The sequence below is a fragment of the Eleutherodactylus coqui genome, chromosome 13 (genome assembly GCF_035609145.1).
Source record: "Eleutherodactylus coqui strain aEleCoq1 chromosome 13, aEleCoq1.hap1, whole genome shotgun sequence".
In the NCBI taxonomy this organism is placed as follows: domain Eukaryota; kingdom Metazoa; phylum Chordata; class Amphibia; order Anura; family Eleutherodactylidae; genus Eleutherodactylus; species Eleutherodactylus coqui.
This window is the reverse complement of record NC_089849.1, coordinates 129,595,205-129,622,174: the sequence shown is the minus strand read 5'-3', so window position 1 is coordinate 129,622,174 and position 26,970 is coordinate 129,595,205. Positions and strand designations below refer to the sequence as shown.

At 48.8% G+C, this 26,970-nt stretch overlaps 1 protein-coding gene across 3 annotated transcripts in view; it reads right to left on the bottom strand.

Moving 5' to 3' along the window:
• Positions 1-11,439, bottom strand: part of LOC136587572 (zinc finger protein 883-like) — a 33,579-nt gene extending 22,140 nt beyond the window's left edge. For 2 of the 3 annotated variants that reach the window (XM_066586244.1, XM_066586240.1), the window contains exon 1: positions 11,341-11,430. The gene's annotated coding sequence lies outside the window, so the exon portion shown is untranslated. Of the gene's footprint in view, positions 1-11,340 lie in introns of all 3 variants that reach the window. The other variant, XM_066586242.1, reaches the window with a different exon arrangement.
• Between the last annotated feature and the right edge of the window lie 15,531 nt (positions 11,440-26,970).

Sequence of the window (26,970 nt, the reverse complement as noted above, 5' to 3'; positions counted from 1 at the left end):
AGTATAATATATTATGAGGCTGGAGAGTAATAAGCATATAATGTACAGGACTCTGGGAGGTGCAGTATAATACATTATGAGGCTGTAGTGTAATAAGAATATAATGTACAGGACTCTGGGAGGTGCAGTATAATATATTAAGGGGCTGGAGTGTAATAAGCATACAATGTACAGGACTCCGGGAGGTGCAGTATAATATATTATGAGGCTGGAGTGTAATAAGCCTATAATGTACAGGACTCTGGGAGGTGCAGTATAATATATTATGAGGCTGGAGTGTAATAAGCATATAATGTACAGGACTCTGGGAGGTGTAGTATAATATATTATGAGGCTGTAGTGTAATAAGTCTATAATGTACAGGACTCTGGGAGGTGCAGTATAATATATTATGAGGCTGTAGTGTAATAAGCATATAATGTACAGGACTCTGGGAGGTGCAGTATAATATATTATGAGGCTGTAGTGTAATAAGTCTATAATGTACAGGACTCTGGGAGGTGCAGTATAATATATTATGAGGCTGTAGTGTAATAAGTCTATAATGTACAGGACTCTGGGAGGTGTAGTATAATATATTATGAGGCTGTAGTGTAATAAGCATATAATGTACAGGACTCTGGGAGGTGCAGTATAATATATTATGAGGCTGTAGTGTAATAAGTCTATAATGTACAGGACTCTGGGAGGTGCAGTATAATATATTATGAGGCTGGAGTGTAATAAGCCTATAATGTACAGGACTCTGGGAGGTGCAGTATAATATATTATGAGGCTGTAGTGTAATAAGCATATAATGTACAGTACTCTGGGAGGTGCAGTATAATATACTATGTAGAATGTGGTGTAATAAGCATATAATGTACAGGACTCTGGGAGGTGCAGTATAATATATTATGAGGCTGTAGTGTAATAAGCATATAATGTACAGGACTCTAGGAGGTGCAGTATAATATATTATGAGGCTGGAGTGTAATAAGCATATAATGTACAGGACTCTGGGAGGTGTAGTATAATATATTATGGGGCTGTAGTGTAATAAGCATATAATGTACAGTACTCTGGGAGGTGCAGTATAATATACTATGTAGAATGTGGTGTAATAAGCATATAATGTACAGGACTCTGGGAGGTGCAGTATAATATATTATGAGGCTGTAGTGTAATAAGTCTATAATGTACAGGACTCTGGGAGGTGCAGTATAATATATTATGAGGCTGTAGTGTAATAGGTCTATAATGTACAGGACTCTGAGAGGTGTAGTATAATATATTATGAGGCTGCACTGTAATAAGTCTATAATGTACAGGACTTCGGGAGGTGCAGTATAATATATTATGAGGCTGTAGTGTAATGAGCATATAATGTACAGGACTCTGGGAGGTGCAGTATAATACATTATGAGGCTGCAGTGTAATAAGCATATAATGTACAGGACTCTGGGAGGTGCAGTATAATATATTACGGGGCTGCAGTGTAATAGGTCTATAATGTACAGGACTCTGGGAGGTGCAGTATAATACATTATGAGGCTGCAGTGTAATAAGCATATAATGTACAGGACTCTGGGAGGTGCAGTATAATATATTATGAGGCTGGAGTGAAATAAGCATATATTGTACAGGACTCTGGGAGGTGCAGTATAATATATTATGAGGCTGGAGTGAAATAAGCATATAATGTACAGGACTCTGGGAGGTGCAGTATAATATATTATGGGGCTGTAGTGTAATAAGCATATAATGTACAGGACTCTGGGAGGTGCAGTATAATACATTATGAGGCTGTAGTGTAATAAGAATATAATGTACAGGACTCTGGGAGGTGCAGTATAATATATTAAGGGGCTGGAGTGTAATAAGCATACAATGTACAGGACTCTGGGAGGTGCAGTATAATATATTATGAGGCTGGAGTGTAATAAGCCTATAATGTACAGGACTCTGGGAGGTGCAGTATAATATATTATGAGGCTGGAGTGTAATAAGCATATAATGTACAGGACTCTGGGAGGTGTAGTATAATATATTATGAGGCTGTAGTGTAATAAGTCTATAATGTACAGGACTCTGGGAGGTGCAGTATAATATATTATGAGGCTGTAGTGTAATAAGCATATAATGTACAGGACTCTGGGAGGTGTGGAATAATATATTATGAGGCTGTAGTGTAATAAGCATATAATGTACAGGACTCTGGGAGGTGCAGTATAATATATTATGAGGCTGTAGTGTAATAAGTCTATAATGTACAGGACTCTGGGAGGTGCAGTATAATATATTATGAGGCTGGAGTATAATAAGCCTATAATGTACAGGACTCTGGGAGGTGCAGTATAATATATTATGAGGCTGTAGTGTAATAAGCATATAATGTACAGTACTCTGGGAGGTGCAGTATAATATACTATGTAGAATGTGGTGTAATAAGCATATAATGTACAGGACTCTGGGAGGTGCAGTATAATATATTATGAGGCTGTAGTGTAATAAGTCTATAATGTACAGGACTCTGGGAGGTGCAGTATAATATATTATGAGGCTGTAGTGTAATAGGTCTATAATGTACAGGACTCTGAGAGGTGTAGTATAATATATTATGAGGCTGCACTGTAATAAGTCTATAATGTACAGGACTTCGGGAGGTGCAGTATAATATATTACGGGGCTGCAGTGTAATAGGTCTATAATGTACAGGACTCTGGGAGGTGCAGTATAATATATTATGAGGCTGGAGAGTAATAAGCATATAATGTACAGGACTCTGGGAGGTGCAGTATAATATATTATGGGGCTGTAGTGTAATAAGCATATAATGTACAGGACTCTGGGAGGTGTAGTATAATATATTAAGGGGCTGTAGTGTAATAGGTCTATAATGTACAGGACTCTGGGAGGTGCAGTATAATATATTATGAGGCTGTAGTGTAATAAGCATATAATGTACAGGACTCTGGGAGGTGCAGTAAAATATATTATGAGGCTGTAGTGTAATAAGCATATAATGTACAGGACTCTGGGAGGTGCAGTATAATATATTATGAGGCTGTAGTGTAATAAGCATATAATGTACAGGACTCTGGGAGGTGCAGTATAATATATTATGGGGCTGTAGTGTAATAAGCATATAATGTACAGGACTCTGGGAGGTGCAGTATAATATATTATGAGGCTGGAGTGTAATAAGCATATAATGTACAGGACTCTGGGAGGTGTAGTATAATATATTATGAGGCTGTAGTGTAATAAGCATATAATGTACAGGACTCTGGGAGGTGCAGTATAATATATTATGAGGCTGTAGTGTAATAAGTCTATAATGTACAGGACTCTGGGAGGTGCAGTATAATATATTATGAGGCTGGAGTGTAATAAGCCTATAATGTACAGGACTCTGGGAGGTGCAGTATAATATATTATGAGGCTGTAGTGTAATAAGCATATAATGTACAGTACTCTGGGAGGTGCAGTATAATATACTATGTAGAATGTGGTGTAATAAGCATATAATGTACAGGACTCTGGGAGGTGCAGTATAATATATTATGAGGCTGTAGTGTAATAAGCATATAATGTACAGGACTCTAGGAGGTGCAGTATAATATATTATGAGGCTGGAGTGTAATAAGCATATAATGTACAGGACTCTGGGAGGTGTAGTATAATATATTATGGGGCTGTAGTGTAATAAGCATATAATGTACAGTACTCTGGGAGGTGCAGTATAATATACTATGTAGAATGTGGTGTAATAAGCATATAATGTACAGGACTCTGGGAGGTGCAGTATAATATATTATGAGGCTGTAGTGTAATAAGTCTATAATGTACAGGACTCTGGGAGGTGCAGTATAATATATTATGAGGCTGTAGTGTAATAGGTCTATAATGTACAGGACTCTGAGAGGTGTAGTATAATATATTATGAGGCTGCACTGTAATAAGTCTATAATGTACAGGACTTCGGGAGGTGCAGTATAATATATTATGAGGCTGTAGTGTAATGAGCATATAATGTACAGGACTCTGGGAGGTGCAGTATAATACATTATGAGGCTGCAGTGTAATAAGCATATAATGTACAGGACTCTGGGAGGTGCAGTATAATATATTACGGGGCTGCAGTGTAATAGGTCTATAATGTACAGGACTCTGAGAGGTGCAGTATAATACATTATGAGGCTGCAGTGTAATAAGCATATAATGTACAGGACTCTGGGAGGTGCAGTATAATATATTATGAGGCTGGAGTGAAATAAGCATATATTGTACAGGACTCTGGGAGGTGCAGTATAATATATTATGAGGCTGGAGTGAAATAAGCATATAATGTACAGGACTCTGGGAGGTGCAGTATAATATATTATGGGGCTGTAGTGTAATAAGCATATAATGTACAGGACTCTGGGAGGTGCAGTATAATACATTATGAGGCTGTAGTGTAATAAGAATATAATGTACAGGACTCTGGGAGGTGCAGTATAATATATTAAGGGGCTGGAGTGTAATAAGCATACAATGTACAGGACTCTGGGAGGTGCAGTATAATATATTATGAGGCTGGAGTGTAATAAGCCTATAATGTACAGGACTCTGGGAGGTGCAGTATAATATATTATGAGGCTGGAGTGTAATAAGCATATAATGTACAGGACTCTGGGAGGTGTAGTATAATATATTATGAGGCTGTAGTGTAATAAGTCTATAATGTACAGGACTCTGGGAGGTGCAGTATAATATATTATGAGGCTGTAGTGTAATAAGCATATAATGTACAGGACTCTGGGAGGTGTGGAATAATATATTATGAGGCTGTAGTGTAATAAGCATATAATGTACAGGACTCTGGGAGGTGCAGTATAATATATTATGAGGCTGTAGTGTAATAAGTCTATAATGTACAGGACTCTGGGAGGTGCAGTATAATATATTATGAGGCTGGAGTATAATAAGCCTATAATGTACAGGACTCTGGGAGGTGCAGTATAATATATTATGAGGCTGTAGTGTAATAAGCATATAATGTACAGTACTCTGGGAGGTGCAGTATAATATACTATGTAGAATGTGGTGTAATAAGCATATAATGTACAGGACTCTGGGAGGTGCAGTATAATATATTATGAGGCTGTAGTGTAATAAGTCTATAATGTACAGGACTCTGGGAGGTGCAGTATAATATATTATGAGGCTGTAGTGTAATAGGTCTATAATGTACAGGACTCTGAGAGGTGTAGTATAATATATTATGAGGCTGCACTGTAATAAGTCTATAATGTACAGGACTTCGGGAGGTGCAGTATAATATATTACGGGGCTGCAGTGTAATAGGTCTATAATGTACAGGACTCTGGGAGGTGCAGTATAATATATTATGAGGCTGGAGAGTAATAAGCATATAATGTACAGGACTCTGGGAGGTGCAGTATAATATATTATGGGGCTGTAGTGTAATAAGCATATAATGTACAGGACTCTGGGAGGTGTAGTATAATATATTAAGGGGCTGTAGTGTAATAGGTCTATAATGTACAGGACTCTGGGAGGTGCAGTATAATATATTATGAGGCTGTAGTGTAATAAGCATATAATGTACAGGACTCTGGGAGGTGCAGTAAAATATATTATGAGGCTGTAGTGTAATAAGCATATAATGTACAGGACTCTGGGAGGTGCAGTATAATATATTATGAGGCTGTAGTGTAATAAGCATATAATGTACAGGACTCTGGGAGGTGCAGTATAATATATTATGGGGCTGTAGTGTAATAAGCATATAATGTACAGGACTCTGGGAGGTGCAGTATAATATATTATGAGGCTGGAGTGTAATAAGCATATAATGTACAGGACTCTGGGAGGTGTAGTATAATATATTATGGGGCTGTAGTGTAATAAGCATATAATGTACAGGACTCTGGGAGGTGCAGTATAATATATTATGGGGCTGTAGTGTAATAAGCATATAATGTACAGGACCCTGGGAGGTGCAGTATAATATATTATGAGGCTGGAGTGTAATAAGCATATAATGTACAGGACTCTGGGAGGTGCAGTATAATATATTATGGGGCTGTAGTGTAAAAAGCATATAATGTACAGGACTCTGGGAGGTGTAGTATAATATATTATGGGGCTGTAGTGTAATAGGTCTATAATGTACAGGACTCTGGGAGGTGCAGTATAATATATTATGAGGCTGTAGTGTAATACGCATATAATGTACAGGACTCTGGGAGGTGCAGTATAATATATTATGAGGCTGTAGTGTAATAGGTCTATAATGTACAGGACTCTGAGAGGTGTAGTATAATATATTATGAGGCTGCACTGTAATAAGTCTATAATGTACAGGACTCTGGGAGGTGCAGTATAATATATTATGAGGCTGTAGTGTAATAAGCATATAATGTACAGGACTCTGGGAGGTGCAGTAAAATATATTATGAGGCTGTATTGTAATAAGCATATAATGTACAGTACTCTGGGAGGTGCAGTATAATATATTATGGGGCTGTAGTGTAATAAGCATATAATGTACAGGACTCTGGGAGGTGCAGTATAATATATTATGAGGCTGGAGTGTAATAAGCATATAATGTACAGGACTCTGGGAGGTGTAGTATAATATATTATGGGGCTGTAGTGTAATAAGCATATAATGTACAGGACTCTGGGAGGTGCAGTATAATATATTATGGGGCTGTAGTGTAATAAGCATATAATGTACAGGACCCTGGGAGGTGCAGTATAATATATTATGAGGCTGGAGTGTAATAAGCATATAATGTACAGGACTCTGGGAGGTGCAGTATAATATATTATGAGGCTGGAGAGTAATAAGCATATAATGTACAGGACTCTGGGAGGTGCAGTATAATATATTATGAGGCTGTAGTGTAATAAGCCTATAATGTACAGGACTCTGGGAGGTGCAGTATAATATATTATGAGGCTGTAGTGTAATAAGTCTATAATGTACAGGACTGTGGGAGGTGTAGTATAATATATTATGGGGCTGTAGTGTAATAAGTCTATAATGTACAGGACTCTGGGAGGTGTAGTATAATATATTATGAGGCTGTAGTGTAAAAAGCATATAATGTACAGGACTCTGGGAGGTGTAGTATAATATATTATGAGGCTGTAGTGTAATAGGTCTATAATGTACAGGACTCTAGGAGGTGCAGTATAATATATTATGAGGCTGTAGTGTAATAAGTCTATAATGTACAGGACTCTGGGAGGTGCAGTATAATATATTATGAGGCTGTAGTGTAATAAGCATATAATGTACAGGACTCTGGGAGGTGCAGTATAAAATATTATGAGGCTGTAGTGTAATAAGCATATAATGTACAGGACTCTGGGAGGTGCAGTATAATATATTATGAGGCTGGAGAGTAATAAGCATATAATGTACAGGACTCTGGGAGGTGCAGTATAATATATTATGAGGCTGTAGTGTAATAAGTCTATAATGTACAGGACTGTGGGAGGTGTAGTATAATATATTATGAGGCTGTAGTGTAATAAGCATATAATGTACAGGACTGTGGGAGGTGTAGTATAATATATTATGGGTCTGTAGTGTAATAGGTCTATAATGTACAGGACTCTAGGAGGTGCAGTATAATATATTATGAGGCTGGAGTGTAATAAGCATATAATGTACAGGACTCTGGGAGGTGCAGTATAATATATTATGGGGCTGTAGTGTAATAAGCATATAATGTACAGGACTCTGGGAGGTGTAGTATAATATATTATGGGGCTGTAGTGTAATAGGTCTATAATGTACAGGACTCTGGGAGGTGCAGTATAATATATTATGAGGCTGTAGTGTAATAAGCATATAATGTACAGGACTCTGGGAGGTGCAGTAAAATATATTATGAGGCTGTAGTGTAATAAGCATATAATGTACAGTACTCTGGGAGGTGCAGTATAATATATTATGGGGCTGTAGTGTAATAAGCATATAATGTACAGGACTCTGGGAGGTGCAGTATAATATATTATGAGGCTGGAGTGTAATAAGCATATAATGTACAGGACTCTGGGAGGTGTAGTATAATATATTATGGGGCTGTAGTGTAATAAGCATATAATGTACAGGACTCTGGGAGGTGCAGTATAATATATTATGGGGCTGTAGTGTAATAAGCATATAATGTACAGGACCCTGGGAGGTGCAGTATAATATATTATGAGGCTGGAGTGTAATAAGCATATAATGTACAGGACTCTGGGAGGTGCAGTATAATATATTATGGGGCTGTAGTGTAAAAAGCATATAATGTACAGGACTCTGGGAGGTGTAGTATAATATATTATGAGGCTGGAGTGTAATAAGCATATAATGTACAGGACTCTGGGAGGTGCAGTATAATATATTATGAGGCTGGAGTGTAATAAGCATATAATGTACAGGACTCTGGGAGGTGCAGTATAATATATTATGGGGCTGTAGTGTAAAAAGCATATAATGTACAGGACTCTGGGAGGTGTAGTATAATATATTATGGGGCTGTAGTGTAATAGGTCTATAATGTACAGGACTCTGGGAGGTGCAGTATAATATATTATGAGGCTGTAGTGTAATAAGCATATAATGTACAGGACTCTGGGAGGTGCAGTATAATATATTATGAGGCTGTAGTGTAATAGGTCTATAATGTACAGGACTCTGAGAGGTGTAGTATAATATATTATGAGGCTGCACTGTAATAAGTCTATAATGTACAGGACTCTGGGAGGTGCAGTATAATATATTATGAGGCTGTAGTGTAATAAGCATATAATGTACAGGACTCTGGGAGGTGCAGTAAAATATATTATGAGGCTGTAGTGTAATAAGCATATAATGTACAGTACTCTGGGAGGTGCAGTATAATATATTATGGGGCTGTAGTGTAATAAGCATATAATGTACAGGACTCTGGGAGGTGCAGTATAATATATTATGAGGCTGGAGTGTAATAAGCATATAATGTACAGGACTCTGGGAGGTGTAGTATAATATATTATGGGGCTGTAGTGTAATAAGCATATAATGTACAGGACTCTGGGAGGTGCAGTATAATATATTATGGGGCTGTAGTGTAATAAGCATATAATGTACAGGACCCTGGGAGGTGCAGTATAATATATTATGAGGCTGGAGTGTAATAAGCATATAATGTACAGGACTCTGGGAGGTGCAGTATAATATATTATGAGGCTGGAGAGTAATAAGCATATAATGTACAGGACTCTGGGAGGTGCAGTATAATATATTATGAGGCTGTAGTGTAATAAGCCTATAATGTACAGGACTCTGGGAGGTGCAGTATAATATATTATGAGGCTGTAGTGTAATAGGTCTATAATGTACAGGACTCTGAGAGGTGTAGTATAATATATTATGAGGCTGCACTGTAATAAGTCTATAATGTACAGGACTCTGGGAGGTGCAGTATAATATATTATGAGGCTGTAGTGTAATAAGCATATAATGTACAGGACTCTGGGAGGTGCAGTAAAATATATTATGAGGCTGTAGTGTAATAAGCATATAATGTACAGTACTCTGGGAGGTGCAGTATAATACATTATGAGGCTGTAGTGTAATAGGTCTATAATGTACAGGATTCTGGGAGGTGCAGTATAATATATTATGAGGCTGTAGTGTAATAGGTCTATAATGTACAGGACTCTGGGAGGTGTAGTATAATATATTATGAGGCTGTAGTGTAATGAGCATATAATGTACAGGACTCTGGGAGGTGCAGTATAATATATTATGAGGCTGTAGTGTAATAGGTCTATAATGTACAGGACTCTAGGAGGTGCAGTATAATATATTATGAGGCTGTAGTGTAATAAGTCTATAATGTACAGGACTCTGGGAGGTGCAGTATAATATATTATGAGGCTGGAGAGTAATAAGCATATAATGTACAGGACTCTGGGAGGTGCAGTATAATATATTATGAGGCTGTAGTGTAATAAGTCTATAATGTACAGGACTGTGGGAGGTGTAGTATAATATATTATGAGGCTGTAGTGTAATAAGCATATAATGTACAGGACTCTGGGAGGTGTAGTATAATATATTATGGGTCTGTAGTGTAATAGGTCTATAATGTACAGGACTCTGGGAGGTGTAGTATAATATATTATGAGGCTGGAGTGTAATAAGCATATAATGTACAGGACTCTGGGAGGTGTAGTATAATATATTATGAGGCTGTAGTGTAATAAGTCTATAATGTACAGGACTCTGGGAGGTGCAGTATAATATATTATGAGGCTGTAGTGTAATAAGCATATAATGTACAGGACTCTGGGAGGTGCAGTATAATATATTGAGGCTGGAGTGTAATAAGCATATAATGTACAGGACTCTAGGAGGTGCAGTATAATATATTATGAGGCTGTAGTGTAATAAGTCTATAATGTACAGGACTCTGGGAGGTGCAGTATAATACATAATGGGGCTGGAGTGTAATAAGCATATAATGTACAGGACTCTGGGAGGTGCAGTATAATATACTATGTAGAATGTGGTGTAATAAGCATATAATGTACAGTACTCTGGGAGGTGCAGTATAATATATTATGAGGCTGTAGTGTAATAAGCATATAATGTACAGGACTCTGGGAGGTGCAGTATAATATATTATGAGGCTGTAGTGTAATAGGTCTATAATGTACAGGACTCTGGGAGGTGTAGTATAATATATTATGAGGCTGCACTGTAATAAGTCTATAATGTACAGGACTTCGGGAGGTGCAGTATAATATATTACGGGGCTGCAGTGTAATAGGTCTATAATGTACAGGACTTCGGGAGGTGTAGTATAATATATTATGAGGCTGTAGTGTAATAAGCATATAATGCACAGGACTCTGGGAGGTGCAGTATAATATATTATGAGGCTGGAGTGTAATAAGCATATAATGTACAGTACTCTGGGAGGTGCAGTATAATACATTATGGGGCTGTAGTGTAATAAGCATATAATGTACAGCACTCTGGGAGGTGCAGTATAATACATTATGAGGCTGTAGTGTAATAGGTCTATAATGTACAGGACTCTGGGAGGTGTAGTATAATATATTATGGGGCTGTAGTGTAATAAGCATATAATGTACAGGACTCTGGGAGGTGTAGTATAATATATTATGGGGCTGTAGTGTAATAAGCATATAATGTACAGTACTCTGGGAGGTGCAGTATAATATATTATGAGGCTGGAGTGTAATAAGCATATAATGTACAGGACTCTGGGAGGTGCAGTATAATATATTATGAAGCTGTAGTGCAATAATGTACAGTAAAGACAGCGCCCTCACCCGGGGGCACCGCGGACACTCCGGCTCTCCCGCCCTCTTTGTACCGCCGGCCAGGTACAGATGGATCCACTGCGTTACATCCCACTAGAGGTAAAGGACCTGGGATGACGTTGGGGACCATGTGACCAATCACGTGAGAGGGCGCTGTGTGGGCGGGGCTCATGGGGCTCTCGCGATGTTTGCAGCTAATCTTTCCTTCATTGTCGCCAGGCGCAGCGGCAAAACTCTGGATGTCCATGGGGGCCGCATCTGCCGTATAGATGCTCTGTATGATGTAGTAGGGGCTGATCACACGGGGTACCTCACAGGCTGCCCTGTAAGGTGTAGTAGGGGCCGATCACACGGGGGCACCTCACAGGCTGCCCTGTATGGTGTAGTAGAGCCTGATCACACGGGGGTACCTCACAGGCTGCCCTGTATGGTGTAGTACGGGCCGGTCAGACGGGGGTACCTCACAGGCTGCCCTGTATGGTGTAGTAGGGGCCGATCACACTGGGGTACCTCACAGGCTGCCCTGTATGGTGTAGTAGGGGCCGATCACACGGGGGTACCTCACAGGCTGCCCTGTATGGTGTAGTAGGGGCCGGTCACACGGGGGCACCTCACAGGCTGCCCTGTATGGTGTATTAGAGCCTGATCACACAGGGGTACTTCACAGGCTGCCCTGTATTGTGTAGTAGGGGCCGATCACACGGGGGCACCTCACAGGCTGCCCTGTATGGTGTAGTACGGGCCGATCACACGGGGGCACCTCACAGGCTGCCCTCTATGGTGTAATACGGGCTGATCACACGAGGGTAGCTCACAGGCTGCCCTCTATGGTGTAATACGGGCTGATCACACGGGGGTACCTCACAGGCTGCCCTGTATGGTGTAGTAGCGGCTGATCACACGGGGGTACCTCACAGGCTGCCCTCTATGGTGTAGTACGGGCCGATCACACGGGGTACCTCACAGGCTGCCCTGTATGGTGTAGTATGGGCTGATCACACGGGGGCACCTCACAGGCTGCCCTGTACGGTGTAATAGGGCCGATCACACGGGGGCACCTCACAGGCTGCCCTGTATGGTGTAGTATGGGCTGATCACACGGGGGTACCTCACAGGCTGCCCTGTACGGTGTAGTACGGGCCGATCACACGGGGGCACCTCACAGGCTGCCCTGTATGGTGTAGTATGGGCTGATCACACGGGGGTACCTCACAGGCTGCCCTGTACGGTGTAGTACGGGCCGATCACAAGGGGGTACCTCACAGGCTGCCCTGTATGGTGTAGTAGGGGCTGATCACACGGGGTACCTCACAGGCTGCCCTCTATGGTGTAGTATGGGCTGATCACACGGGGGCACCTCACAGGCTGCCCTCTATGGTTTAGTACGGGCCGATCACACGGGGGCACCTCACAGGCTGCCCTGTACGGTGTAGTATGGGCTGATCACACGGGGGTACCTCACAGGCTGCCCTGTACGGTGTAGTACGGGCTGATCACACCGGGGTACCTCACAGGCTGCCCTGTATGGTGTAGTACGGGCCGATCACACTGGGGTACCTCACAGGCTGCCCTGTATGGAGTAGTACAGGCCGATCACACGGGCGTACCTCACAGGCTGCCTTGTATGGTGTAGTACGGGCCGATCACACGGGGTACCTCACAGGCTGCCCTGTATGGTGTAGTATGGGCCGATCACACGGGGGTACCTCACAGGCTGCCCTGTATGGTGTAGTACGGGCCGATCACACGGGGTTCCTCACAGGCTGCCCTGTATGGTGTAGTACGGGCCGATCACACGGGGGCACCTCACAGGCTGCCCTGTATGGTGTAGTACGGGCCGATCACACGGGGGTTCCTCAGAGGCTGCCCTGTATGGTGTAGTACGGGCCGATCACACGGAGTACATCACAGGCTGCCCTGTATGGTGTAGTAGCGGCTGATCACACGGGGTACCTCACAGGCTGCCCTGTATGGTGTAGTACGGGCCGATCACACGGGGGCACCTCACAGGCTGCCCTGTACGGTGTAGTACAGGCCGATCACACGGGGGTACCTCACAGGCTGCCCTGTACGGTGTAGTACGGGCCGATCACACGGGGGCACCTCACAGGCTGCCCTGTACGGTGTAGTACAGGCCGATCACACGGGGGTACCTCACAGGCTGCCCTGTATGGTGTAGTACGGGCCGATCACACGGGGTACCTCACAGGCTGCCCTGTATGGTGTAGTACGGGCCGATCACACGGGGTACCTCACAGGCTGCCCTGTATGGTGTAGTAGGGACCGATTACACGGGGTACCTCACAGGCTGCCCTGTACGGTGTAGTATGGGCTGATCACACGGGGGCACCTCACAGGCTGCCCTGTACGGTGTAGTAGGGGCTGATCACACGGGATACCTCACAGGCTGCCCTGTACGGTGTAGTACAGGCCGATCACACGGGGGTACCTCACAGGCTGCCCTGTACGGTGTAGTACGGGCCGATCACACGGGGGCACCTCACAGGCTGCCCTGTACGGTGTAGTACAGGCCGATCACACGGGGGTACCTCACAGGCTGCCCTGTATGGTGTAGTACGGGCCGATCACACGGGGTACCTCACAGGCTGCCCTGTATGGTGTAGTACGGGCCGATCACACGGGGTACCTCACAGGCTGCCCTGTATGGTGTAGTAGGGACCGATTACACGGGGTACCTCACAGGCTGCCCTGTACGGTGTAGTACAGGCCGATCACACGGGGGTACCTCACAGGCTGCCCTGTATGGTGTAGTAGCGGCTGATCACACGGGGTACCTCACAGGCTGCCCTGTATGGTGTAGTATGGGCTGATCACACGGGGGTACCTCACAGGCTGCCCTGTACGGTGTAGTACGGGCCGATCACACGGGGGCACCTCACAGGCTGCCCTGTATGGTGTAGTAGCGGCTGATCACACATGGGTACCTCACAGGCTGCCCTGTATGGTGTAGTAGTGGCTGATCACACGGGGTACCTCACAGGCTGCCCTGTATGGTGTAGTACGGGCCGATCACACGGGGGCACCTCACAGGCTGCCCTCTATGGTGTAGTACGGGCCGATCACACGGGGGCACCTCACAGGCTGCCCTGTACGGTGTAGTAGGGGCTGATCACACGGGGGTACCTCACAGGCTGCCCTCTATGGTGTAGTACGGGCCGAACACACGGGGGCACCTCACAGGCTGCCCTCTATGGTGTAGTAGGGGCCGATCACATGAGGGTAGCTCACAGGCTGCCCTGTATGGTGTAGTAGGGGCCGATCACATGAGGGTAGCTCACAGGCTGCCCTGTATGGTGTAGTACGGGCCGATCACACGGGGGTTCCTCACAGGCTGCCCTGTACGGTGTAGTAGGGGCTGATCACACGGGGGTACCTCACAGGCTGCCCTCTATGGTGTAGTACGGGCCGATCACACGGGGGCACCTCACAGGCTGCCCTGTACGGTGTAGTAGCGGCTGATCACACATGGGTACCTCACAGGCTGCCCTGTATGGTGTAGTACGGGCCGATCACACGGGGGTACCTCACAGGCTGCCCTGTATGGAGTAGTACGGGCTGATCACACGGGGGCACCTCACAGGCTGCCCTGTATGGTGTAGTAGGGGCTGATCACACGGGGGTACCTCAAAGGCTGCCCTGTATGGTGTAGTAGGGGCTGATCACACGGGGGTACCTCACAGGCTGCCCTGTACGGTGTAGTACGGGCCGATCACACGGGGGCACCTCACAGGCTGCCCTGTATGGTGTAGTAGCGGCTGATCACACATGGGTACCTCACAGGCTGCCCTGTATGGTGTAGTACGGGCTGATCACACGGGGGCACCTCACAGGCTGCCCTGTATGGTGTAGTAGCGGCTGATCACACATGGGTACCTCACAGGCTGCCCTCTATGGTGTAGTACGGGCCGATCTCACGGGGGTACCTCACAGGCTGCCCTCTATGGTGTAGTACGGGCCGATCACACGGGGGCACCTCACAGGCTGCCCTGTACGGTGTAGTAGGGGCTGATCACACTGGGGTACCTCACAGGCTGCCCTCTATGGTGTAGTACGGGCCGATCACACGGGGGCACCTCACAGGCTGCCCTGTACGGTGTAGTAGCGGCTGATCACACATGGGTTCCTCACAGGCTGCCCTCTATGGTGTAGTACGGGCCGATCACACGGGGGCACCTCACAGGCTGCCCTGTACGGTGTAGTAGGGGCTGATCACACGGGGGTACCTCACAGGCTGCCCTCTATGGTGTAGTACGGGCCAATCACACGGGGGCACCTCACAGGCTGCCCTGTACGGTGTAGTAGCGGCTGATCACACGGGGTACCTCACAGGCTGCCCTCTATGGTGTAGTACGGGCCGATCACACGTGGGGGCACCTCACAGGCTGCCCTGTACGGTGTAGTAGCGGCTGATCACACATGGGTACCTCACAGGCTGCCCTGTATGGTGTAGTAGGGCCGATCACGGGGGTACCTCACAGGCTGCCCTGTATGGTGTAGTAGGGGCCGATCACACGGGGTACCTCACAGGCTGCCCTGTATGGTGTAGTAGGGGCCGATCACACGGGGTACCTCACAGGCTGCCCTGTATGGTGTAGTAGGGCCGATCACACAGGGGTACCTCACAGGCTGCCCTGTATGGTGTAGTAGGGGCCGATCACACGGGGTACCTCACAGGCTGCCCTGTATGGTGTAGTAGGGGCCGATCACACGGGGTACCTCACAGGCTGCCCTGTATGGTGTAGTAGGGCCGATCACCAGGGGGTAGCTCACAGGCTGCCCTGTATGGTGTAGTACGGGCTGATCACACGGGGGTACCTCACAGGCTGCGCTGTATGGTGTAGTAAGGGCTGATCACACAGGGGTAGCTTACAGGCTGCCCTGTGTAGTGTAGTACGGGCTGATCACACGGGGGTACCTCACAGGCTGCCCTGTATGATGTGGTATGGGCTGATCACACGGGGTACCTCTCAGGCTGCCCTGCATGGTGTAATACGGCCAATCACACGGGGGTACCTCACAGACTGCCCTGTATGGAGTAGTACGGGCTGATCACACGGGGGTACCTCACAGGCTGCCCTGTATGGTGTAGTACGGGCCAATCACACGGGGGTACCTCACAGGCTGCCCTGTATGGTGTAATACGGCCAATTACACGGGGGTAATTCACAGGCTGCTCTGTATGGTGTAGTACGGGCCGATCACACAGAGTTACCTCACAGGCTGCCCTGTATGGTGCAATAGGGCCAATTACACGGGGGTACCTCACAGGCTGCCCTGTATGGTGTAGTAGGGCCGATCACATGAGGGTAGCTCACAGGCTCCCTGTATGGTGTAGTACGGGCTGATCACACAGGGTACCTCACAGGCTGCCCTGTATGGTGTAGTACGGGCTGATCACATGAGGGTAGCTCACAGGCTGCCCTGTATAGTGTAGTATGGGCCGATCACACGGGGGTACCTCACAGGCTGCCCTGTATGGAGTAGTACGGGCTGATCACACGGGGGTACCTCACAGGCTGCCCTGTATGGTGTAGTACGGGCCGATCACACGGAGTTACCTCACAGGCTGCCCTGTTTGGTGCAATAGGGCCAATTACACGGGGGTACCTCACAGGCTGCCCTGTATGGTGTAGTAGGGCCGATCACATGAGGGTAGCTCACAGTCTCCCTGTATGGTGTAGTACGGGCTGATCACACAGGGTACCTCACAGGCTGCCCTGTATGGTGTAGTACGGGCTGATCACACGGGGGTACCTCACAGGCTGCCCTCTATGGTGTAGTATGGGCCGATCACACAGGGGTACCTCGCAGGCTGCCCTGTATGGTGTAGTAGGGGCTGATCACACGGGGTAGCTCACAGGCTGCCCTGTACGGTGTATTAGGGGCCAATCACATGGGGGTAGCTCACAGGCTGCCCTGCATGGTGGAGTACGGGCTGATCACACGGGGTACCTCACAGGCTGCCCCGTATGGTGTAGTACGGGCTGATCACACGGGGTAGCTCACAGGCTGTCCTGTACGTTGTTGTACGGGCTGATCACACTGGGGTACCTCACAGGCTGCCCTGTATGGTGTAGCACGAGCTGATCACACGAGGGTACCTCACAGGCTGCCCTGTATGGTGTAGTACGGACTGATCACACGGGGTACCTCACAAGCTGCCCTTTTTTGGTGTATTAGGGGCCGATCACATGGGGGTAGCTAACAGGCTGCCCTGTATGGTGGAGTACGTGCTGATCACACGGCGGTACCTCACAGGCTGCCCTGTATGGTGTAGTACGGGCTGATCACACGGGGGGTACCTCACAAGTTGCCCTGTATGGTGTAGTACAGGCTGATCACACGGGGGTACCTCACAGGTTGCCCTGTATGGTGTAGTACGGGCTGATCACATGGGGGTAGCTCACAGGCTGCCATGTATGGTGTAGTACGGGCTGATCACACGGGGGTACCTCACATGGTGCCCTGTATGGTGTAGTACGGGCTGATCACACGGGGGCACCTCACAGGTTGCCCTTTTTGGTGTAGTAGGGGCTGATTACACAGGGGTACCTCACAGGCTGCCCTGTATGGTGTAGTAGGGGCCGATCACACGGGGGTTCCTCACAGGCTGTCCTGTATTGTGTAGTAGGGACCGATTACACGGGGTACCTCACAGGCTGCCCTGTATGGTATAATAGGGCCGATCACACGGGATACCTCACAGGCTGCCCTGTACGGTGTAATAGGGCCGATCAAATGGGCTACCTCACAGGCTGCCCTGTATGGTGTAAAGGGGCCCGATCACACGGGGTACCTCACAGCCTGCCCTGTATGGTGTAGTAGGGCCGATCACACGGGGTACCTCACAGGCTGCCCTGTATGGTGTAGTAGGGGCCGGTGACACGGAGTACCTCACAGGCCGGCCCTGTATGGTGTAGTACGGGCTGATCACACGAGGGTACCTCACAGGCTGCCCTGTATGGTGTAGTAGCGGCTGATCACACAGGGGTACCTCACGGGTTGCCCTGTATGGTGTAGTAGGGGGCTGATCACAGGCTGCCCTGTATGGTGTATAGGGCCGATGACACAGGATACCTCACTGCATGGTGTAGTAGGGGCCGATCACACAGGGGCACCTCACAGGCTGCCCTGTATGGTGTAGTAGGGGCCGATCACATAGTGGTACCTCACCGGTTACCCTGTATGGTGTAGTACGGGCTGATCACACGAGGGTACCTCACAGGCTGCCCTGTATGGTGTAGTAGCGGCTGATCACACAGGGGTACCTCACGGGTTGCCCTGTATGGTGTAGTAGGGGCCGGTCACACGGGGGTGCTTCACAGGCTGCCCTGTATTGTGTAGTAGGGGCCGATCAGACGGGGTACCTTTCAGGCTGCCCTGTATGGTGTAGTAGGGGCCATTCACACGGGATAACTGTCAGGCTGCCCTGTATGCTGTAGTAGGGGCCGATCTCACGGGGGTACCTCACAGGCTGCCATGTATAGTGTAGTACGGGCCGATCACACGGGGTACCTCACAGGCTGCCCTGTATGGTGTAGTAGGGGCCGATCACACGGGGGTACCTCACAGGCTGCCCTGTATGGTGTAGTAGGGGCCGGTCAGACGGGGGTACCTCACAGGCTGCCCTGTATGGTGTAGTAGGGGCCGGTCAGACGGGGGTACCTCACAGGCTGCCCTGTATGGTGTAGTAGGGGCCGATCACAGAGGGGCACCTCACAGGCTGCCCTGTATGGTGTAGTAGGGGCTGATCACACGGTGGTACCTCACAGGCTACCCTGTATGCTGTAGTACGGGCTGATCACACGAGGGTACCTCACAGGCTGCCCTGTATGGTGTAGTAGCGGCTGATCACACGGGGGTACCTCACGGGCTGCCCTGTATGGTGTAGTAGGGGCCGGTCACACGGGGGTACTTCACAGGCTGCCCTGTATTGTGTAGTAGGGGCCGATCAGATGGGGTACCTCACAGGCTGCCCTGTAAGGTGTAGTAGAGCCTGATCACACGGTGGTACCTTACAGGCTGCCCTGTATGGTGTAGTAGCAGCTGATCACACGGGGTACCTCACAGGCTGCCCTGTATGGTATAATAGGGCCGATCACACGGGATACCTCATAGGCTGCCCTGTACGGTGTAATAGGGCCGATCAAATGGGCTACCTCACAGGCTGCCCTGTATGGTGTAAAAGGGGCCCGATCACACGGGGTACCTCACAGGCCGGCCCTGTATGATGTAGTACGGGCCGATCACACGGTGGTACCTCACAGGCTGCCCTGTATGCTGTTATAGGGCCGATGACACAGGATACCTCACTGGCTGCACTGCATGGTGTAGTAGGGGCCGATCACACAGGGGCACCTCACAGGCTGCCCTGTATGGTGTAGTACGGGCTGATCACACGAGGGTACCTCACAGGCTGCCCTGTATGGTGTAGCAGCGGCTGATCACACAGGGGTACCTCACGGGTTGCCCTGTATGGTGTAGTAGGGGCCGGTCACACGGGGGTGCTTCACAGGCTGCCCTGTATTGTGTAGTAGGGGCCGATCAGACGGGGTACCTTACAGGCTGCCCTGTATGGTGTAGTAGGGGCCATTCACACGGGATAACTGTCAGGCTGCCCTGTATGCTGTAGTAGGGGCCGATCTCACGGGGGTACCTCACAGGCTGCCATGTATAGTGTAGTACGGGCCGATCACACGGGGTACCTCACAGGCTGCCCTGTATGGTGTAGTAGGGGCCGATCACACGGGGGTACCTCACAGGCTGCCCTGTATGGTGTAGTAGGGGCCGGTCAGACGGGGGTACCTCACAGGCTGCCCTGTATGGTGTAGTAGGGGCCGGTCAGACGGGGGTACTTCACAGGCTGCCCTGTATTGTGTAGTAGGGGCCGATCAGACGGGGTACCTTACAGGCTGCCCTGTATGGTGTAGTAGGGGCCATTCACACGGGATAACTGTCAGGCTGCCCTGTATGCTGTAGTAGGGGCCGATCTCACGGGGGTACCTCACAGGCTGCCATGTATAGTGTAGTACGGGCCGATCACACGGGGTACCTCACAGGCTGCCCTGTATGGTGTAGTAGGGGCCGATCACACGGGGGTACCTCACAGGCTGCCCTGTATGGTGTAGTAGGGGCCGGTCAGACGGGGGTACCTCACAGGCTGCCCTGTATGGTGTAGTAGGGGCCGGTCAGACGGGGGTACCTCACAGGCTGCCCTGTATGGTGTAGTAGGGGCCGGTCAGACGGGGGTACCTCACAGGCTGCCCTGTATGGTGTAGTAGGGGCCGCTGACACGGGGTACCCCACAGGCGGCCCTGTATGGTGTAGTATGGGCCGATCACACGGTGGTACCTCACAGGCTGCCCTGTATGGTGTAATAGGGCCGATGACACGGGATACCTCACAGGCTGCGCTGTATGGTGTAGTAGGGGCCGATCACAGAGGGGCACCTCACAGGCTACCCTGTATGCTGTAGTACGGGCTGATCACACGAGGGTACCTCACAGGCTGCCCTGTATGGTGTAGTAGCGGCTGATCACACGGGGGTACCTCACGGGCTGCCCTGTATGGTGTAGTAGGGGCCGGTCACACGGGGGTACTTCACAGGCTGCCCTGTATTGTGTAGTAGGGGCCGATCAGACGGGGTACCTCACAGGCTGCCCTGTAAGGTGTAGTAGAGCCTGATCACACGGTGGTACCTTACAGGCTGCCCTGTATGGTGTAGTAGGGGCCCGATTATACAGGGGTACCTCACAGGCTGCCCTGTATGGTGTAATAGGGTCCTGATCACATGGGGTACATAACAGACTGACCTGTATGGTGTAGTAGGTGCCCGATCACACGGGGGTAGCTCACAGGCTGCCTTGTATGGTGTAATAGGGTCTTGATTACACGGGGTACCTCACAGACTTCCCTGTATGGTGTAGTAGGGCCCGATTACACGGGGGTACCTCACAGGCTGCCCTGTATGGTGTAATAGGGTCCCGATCACATGGGGTTACCTCACAGGCTGCCCTGTATGGTGTATTAGTGCCCCATCTCACGGTGGTACCTTACAGGCTGACCTGTATGGTGTAGTAGGGGCCCGAATACATGGGTACATTATAGAGTGCCCTCTGTGGTGTATTAGGGGCCCAATCACATGGGGGTACCTCACAGGCTGCTCTGTATGGTGTAATAGGGTCCCGATCACATGGTGGTACCTCACAGGCTGCCCTGTATGGTGTTGTAGGGCCCGATTACACTGGGTACCTCACGGGCTGCCCTGTCTAATGTAGTAGGGGCCCAATCACGCGGGGTACCTCACAGACTGCCCTGTATGGGGTAGTAAGGGCCGATCACACGGGGTAGCTCACAGGCTGCCTTGTATGGTGTAATAGGGTCCCGATTACACAGGGTACCTCACAGACTTCCCTGTATGGTGTAGTAAGGCCCGATTACACGGGGGTACCTCACAGGCTGCCCTGTATGGTGTTGTAGGGGCCTGATCACACAGGGGTATCTAACAGACTGCCCTGTACGGTGTAGTAGGTGCCCGTTCACATAGAATATCTCACAGGCTACCTTGTATGGTGTAGTAGGGGCCCCATCACACAGGCTGGCCAGACACATTATAGTGAAGTAGGCTGTTCACAAGGCATTCAGAGGGAGCCGCTCCTGTAGACCACCACTAGCATTCAGAGGGAACCGCTCCTGTAGGCCACCACTAGCATTTAAGAGGAGCCGTTCTTGTAGACCACCACTAGCATTCAGAGGCAGCCAATCCTGTAGACTACCACTAGCATTCAGAGGGAGCCGCTGCTGTAGACCACCACTAGCATTCACAGGGAGCCACTCCTGTAGACCACCACTAGCATTCAGAGGGAGCTGCTCCTGTAGACCTTTATTAGCATTCAGAGGAAGACGGTCCTGTAGACCACAACTAGCATTTAGAGGTAGCCAATCCTGTAGACTACCACTAGCATTCAGAGGGAGCCGCTCCTGTAGACCACCACTAGCATTTTGAGGGATCCGGTCCTGTGGACCACCACTAGCATTCAGAGAGAGCCGCTTTTGTAGACCACCACTAGCATTTAGAGGAAGATGCTCCTGTAGACCACCACTAGTATTCAGAGGAAGCCGGTCCTGTAGACCACCACTAGCATTCAGAGGAAGACGGTCCTGTAGACCACTACTAGCATTCAGAAGGAGCTTCTCCTGTAGACCACCACTAGCATTTGGAGGGAGCCGCACCGGTAGACCCCTAGCATTCAGAGGCAGACAGTCCTGTAGACCACCACTAGCATTCAGTGGGAGACGGTCCTGTGGACCACCACTAGCATTCAGAGAGAGCCGCTTTTGTAGACCACCACTAGCATTTAGAGGAAACCGCTCCGGTAGACCACCACTAGCATTCAGAGGAAGCCAGTCCTGTAGACCACCACTAGCATTCAGAAGGAGCTGCTCCTGTAGACCACCACTAGCATTCAGAGGGAGGCGTTCCTGTAGAACACCACTAGCATTCAGAGGGAGCCTTTCCTGTAGACCACCACCAGCATTCAGAGGGAGCCGTTCCTGTAGACTACCACTAGCATTCAGAGGGAGCCGTTTCTGTAGACAACCACTAGCATTTAGAGGGAGACAGTCCTGTAGATCACCAGTAGCATTCAGAGGGAGCCGCTTTTGTAGACCACCACTAGCATTTAGAGGAAGACGCTCCTGTAGACCACCACTAGTATTCAGAGGAAGCCGGTCCTGTAGACCATCACTAGCATTCAGAGGAAGACGGTCCTGTAGACCACCACTAGCATTCAGAAGGAGCTTCTCCTGTAGACCACCACTAGCATTTGGAGGGAGCCGCACCGGTAGACCCCTAGCATTCAGAGGCAGACAGTCCTGTAGACCACCACTAGCATTCAGAGGGATCCGGTCCTGTGGACCACCACTAGCATTCAGAGAGAGACGCTTTTGTAGACCACCACTAGCATTTAGAGGAAGACGCTCCTGTAGACCACCACTAGTATTCAGAGGAAGCCGGTCCTGTAGACCACCACTAGCATCCAGAGGAAGACGGTCCTGTAGACCACCACTAGCATTCAGAAGGAGCTTCTCCTGTAGACCACCACTAGCATTTGGAGGGAGCCGCACCGGTAGACCCCTAGCATTCAGAGGCAGACAGTCCTGTAGACCACCACTAGTATTCAGTGGGAGACAATCCTGTGGACCACCACTAGCATTCAGAGAGAACCGCTTTTGTAGACGACCACTAGCATTTAGAGGAAACCGCTCCGGTAGACCACCACTAGCATTCAGAGGAAGCCGGTCCTGTAGACCACCACTAGCATTCAGAAGGAGCTGCTCCTGTAGACCACCACTAGCATTCAGAGGGAGCCATTCTTGTAGACCACCACTAGCATTCAGAGGGAGCCGTTCCTGTAGAACACCACTAGCATTCAGAGGGAGCCATTCCTGTAGACCACCACCAGCATTCAGAGGGAGCCGTTCCTGTAGACTACCACTAGCATTCAGAGGGAGCCGTTTCTGTAGACCACCACTAGCATTCAGAGCGATCTGCTTCTGTAGACCACTACTAGCATTCAGAGGGAGCCACTTCTGTAGACCACCACTAGCATTCAGAGAAAGCCGGTCCTGTAGACCACCACTAGCATTCAGAGGAAGACGGTCCTGTAGACCACCACTAGCATTCAGAATGAGCTGCTCCTGTAGACCACCACTACCATTCAGAGGAAGACGCTCCGGTAGACCACTAGCATTCAGAGAAAGCCGGTCCGGTAGACCACCACTAGCATTCAGAGGGATCCGGTCCTGTGGACCACCACTAGCATTCAGAGAGAGACGCTTTTGTAGACCACCACTAGCATTTAGAGGAAGACGCTCCTGTAGACCACCACTAGTATTCAGAGGAAGCCTGTCCTGTAGACCACCACTAGCATCCAGAGGAAGACGGTCCTGTAGACCACCACTAGCATTCAGAAGGAGCTTCTCCTGTAGACCACCACTAGCATTTGGAGGGAGCCGCACCGGTAGACCCCTAGCATTCAGAGGCAGACAGTCCTGTAGACCACCACAAGTATTCAGTGGGAGACAATCCTGTGGACCACCACTAGCATTCAGAGAGAACCGCTTTTGTAGACGACCACTAGCATTTAGAGGAAACCGCTCCGGTAGACCACCACTAGCATTCAGAGGAAGCCGGTCCTGTAGACCACCACTAGCATTCAGAAGGAGCTGCTCCTGTAGACCACCACTAGCATTTAGAGGAAGACGCTCCTGTAGACCACCACTAGTATTCAGAGGAAGCCGGTCCTGTAGACCATCACTAGCATTCAGAGGAAGACGGTCCTGTAGACCACCACTAGCATTCAGAAGGAGCTTCTCCTGTAGACCACCACTAGCATTTGGAGGGAGCCGCACCAGTAGACCCCTAGCATTCAGAGGCAGACAGTCCTGTAGACCACCACTAGCATTCAGAGGGATCCGGTCCTGTGGACCACCACTAGCATTCAGAGAGAGACGCTTTTGTAGACCACCACTAGCATTTAGAGGAAGACGCTCCTGTAGACCACCACTAGTATTCAGAGGAAGCCGGTCCTGTAGACCACCACTAGCATCCAGAGGAAGACGGTCCTGTAGACCACCACTAGCATTCAGAAGGAGCTTCTCCTGTAGACCACCACTAGCATTTGGAGGGAGCCGCACCGGTAGACCCCTAGCATTCAGAGGCAGACAGTCCTGTAGACCACCACTAGTATTCAGTGGGAGACAATCCTGTGGACCACCACTAGCATTCAGAGAGAACCGCTTTTGTAGACGACCACTAGCATTTAGAGGAAACCGCTCCGGTAGACCACCACTAGCATTCAGAGGAAGCCGGTCCTGTAGACCACCACTAGCATTCAGAAGGAGCTGCTCCTGTAGACCACCACTAGCATTCAGAGGGAGCCATTCTTGTAGACCACCACTAGCATTCAGAGGGAGCCGTTCCTGTAGAACACCACTAGCATTCAGAGGGAGCCATTCCTGTAGACCACCACCAGCATTCAGAGGGAGCCGTTCCTGTAGACTACCACTAGCATTCAGAGGGAGCCGTTTCTGTAGACCACCACTAGCATTCAGAGCGATCTGCTTCTGTAGACCACTACTAGCATTCAGAGGGAGCCACTTCTGTAGACCACCACTAGCATTCAGAGAAAGCCGGTCCTGTAGACCACCACTAGCATTCAGAGGAAGACGGTCCTGTAGACCACCACTAGCATTCAGAATGAGCTGCTCCTGTAGACCACCACTACCATTCAGAGGAAGACGCTCCGGTAGACCACTAGCATTCAGAGAAAGCCGGTCCGGTAGACCACCACTAGCATTCAGAGGGATCCGGTCCTGTGGACCACCACTAGCATTCAGAGAGAGACGCTTTTGTAGACCACCACTAGCATTCAGAAGGAGCTTCTCCTGTAGACCACCACTAGCATTTGGAGGGAGCCGCACCGGTAGACCCCTAGCATTCAGAGGCAGACAGTCCTGTAGACCACCACTAGTATTCAGTGGGAGACAATCCTGTGGACCACCACTAGCATTCAGAGAGAACCGCTTTTGTAGACGACCACTAGCATTTAGAGGAAACCGCTCCGGTAGACCACCACTAGCATTCAGAGGAAGCCGGTCCTGTAGACCACCACTAGCATTCAGAAGGAGCTGCTCCTGTAGACCACCACTAGCATTTAGAGGAAGACGCTCCTGTAGACCACCACTAGTATTCAGAGGAAGCCGGTCCTGTAGACCATCACTAGCATTCAGAGGAAGACGGTCCTGTAGACCACCACTAGCATTCAGAAGGAGCTTCTCCTGTAGACCACCACTAGCATTTGGAGGGAGCCGCACCGGTAGACCCCTAGCATTCAGAGGCAGACAGTCCTGTAGACCACCACTAGCATTCAGAGGGATCCGGTCCTGTGGACCACCACTAGCATTCAGAGAGAGCCGCTTTTGTAGACCACCACTAGCATTTAGAGGAAGACGCTCCTGTAGACCACCACTAGTATTCAGAGGAAGCCGGTCCTGTAGACCACCACTAGCATCCAGAGGAAGACGGTCCTGTAGACCACCACTAGCATTCAGAAGGAGCTTCTCCTGTAGACCACCACTAGCATTTGGAGGGAGCCGCACCGGTAGACCCCTAGCATTCAGAGGCAGACAGTCCTGTAGACCACCACTAGTATTCAGTGGGAGACAATCCTGTGGACCACCACTAGCATTCAGAGAGAACCGCTTTTGTAGACGACCACTAGCATTTAGAGGAAACCGCTCCGGTAGACCACCACTAGCATTCAGAGGAAGCCGGTCCTGTAGACCACCACTAGCATTCAGAAGGAGCTGCTCCTGTAGACCACCACTAGCATTCAGAGGGAGCCATTCTTGTAGACCACCACTAGCATTCAGAGGGAGCCGTTCCTGTAGAACACCACTAGCATTCAGAGGGAGCCGTTCCTGTAGAACACCACTAGCATTCAGAGGGAGCCATTCCTGTAGACCACCACCAGCATTCAGAGGGAGCCGTTCCTGTAGACTACCACTAGCATTCAGAGGGAGCCGTTTCTGTAGACCACCACTAGCATTCAGAGC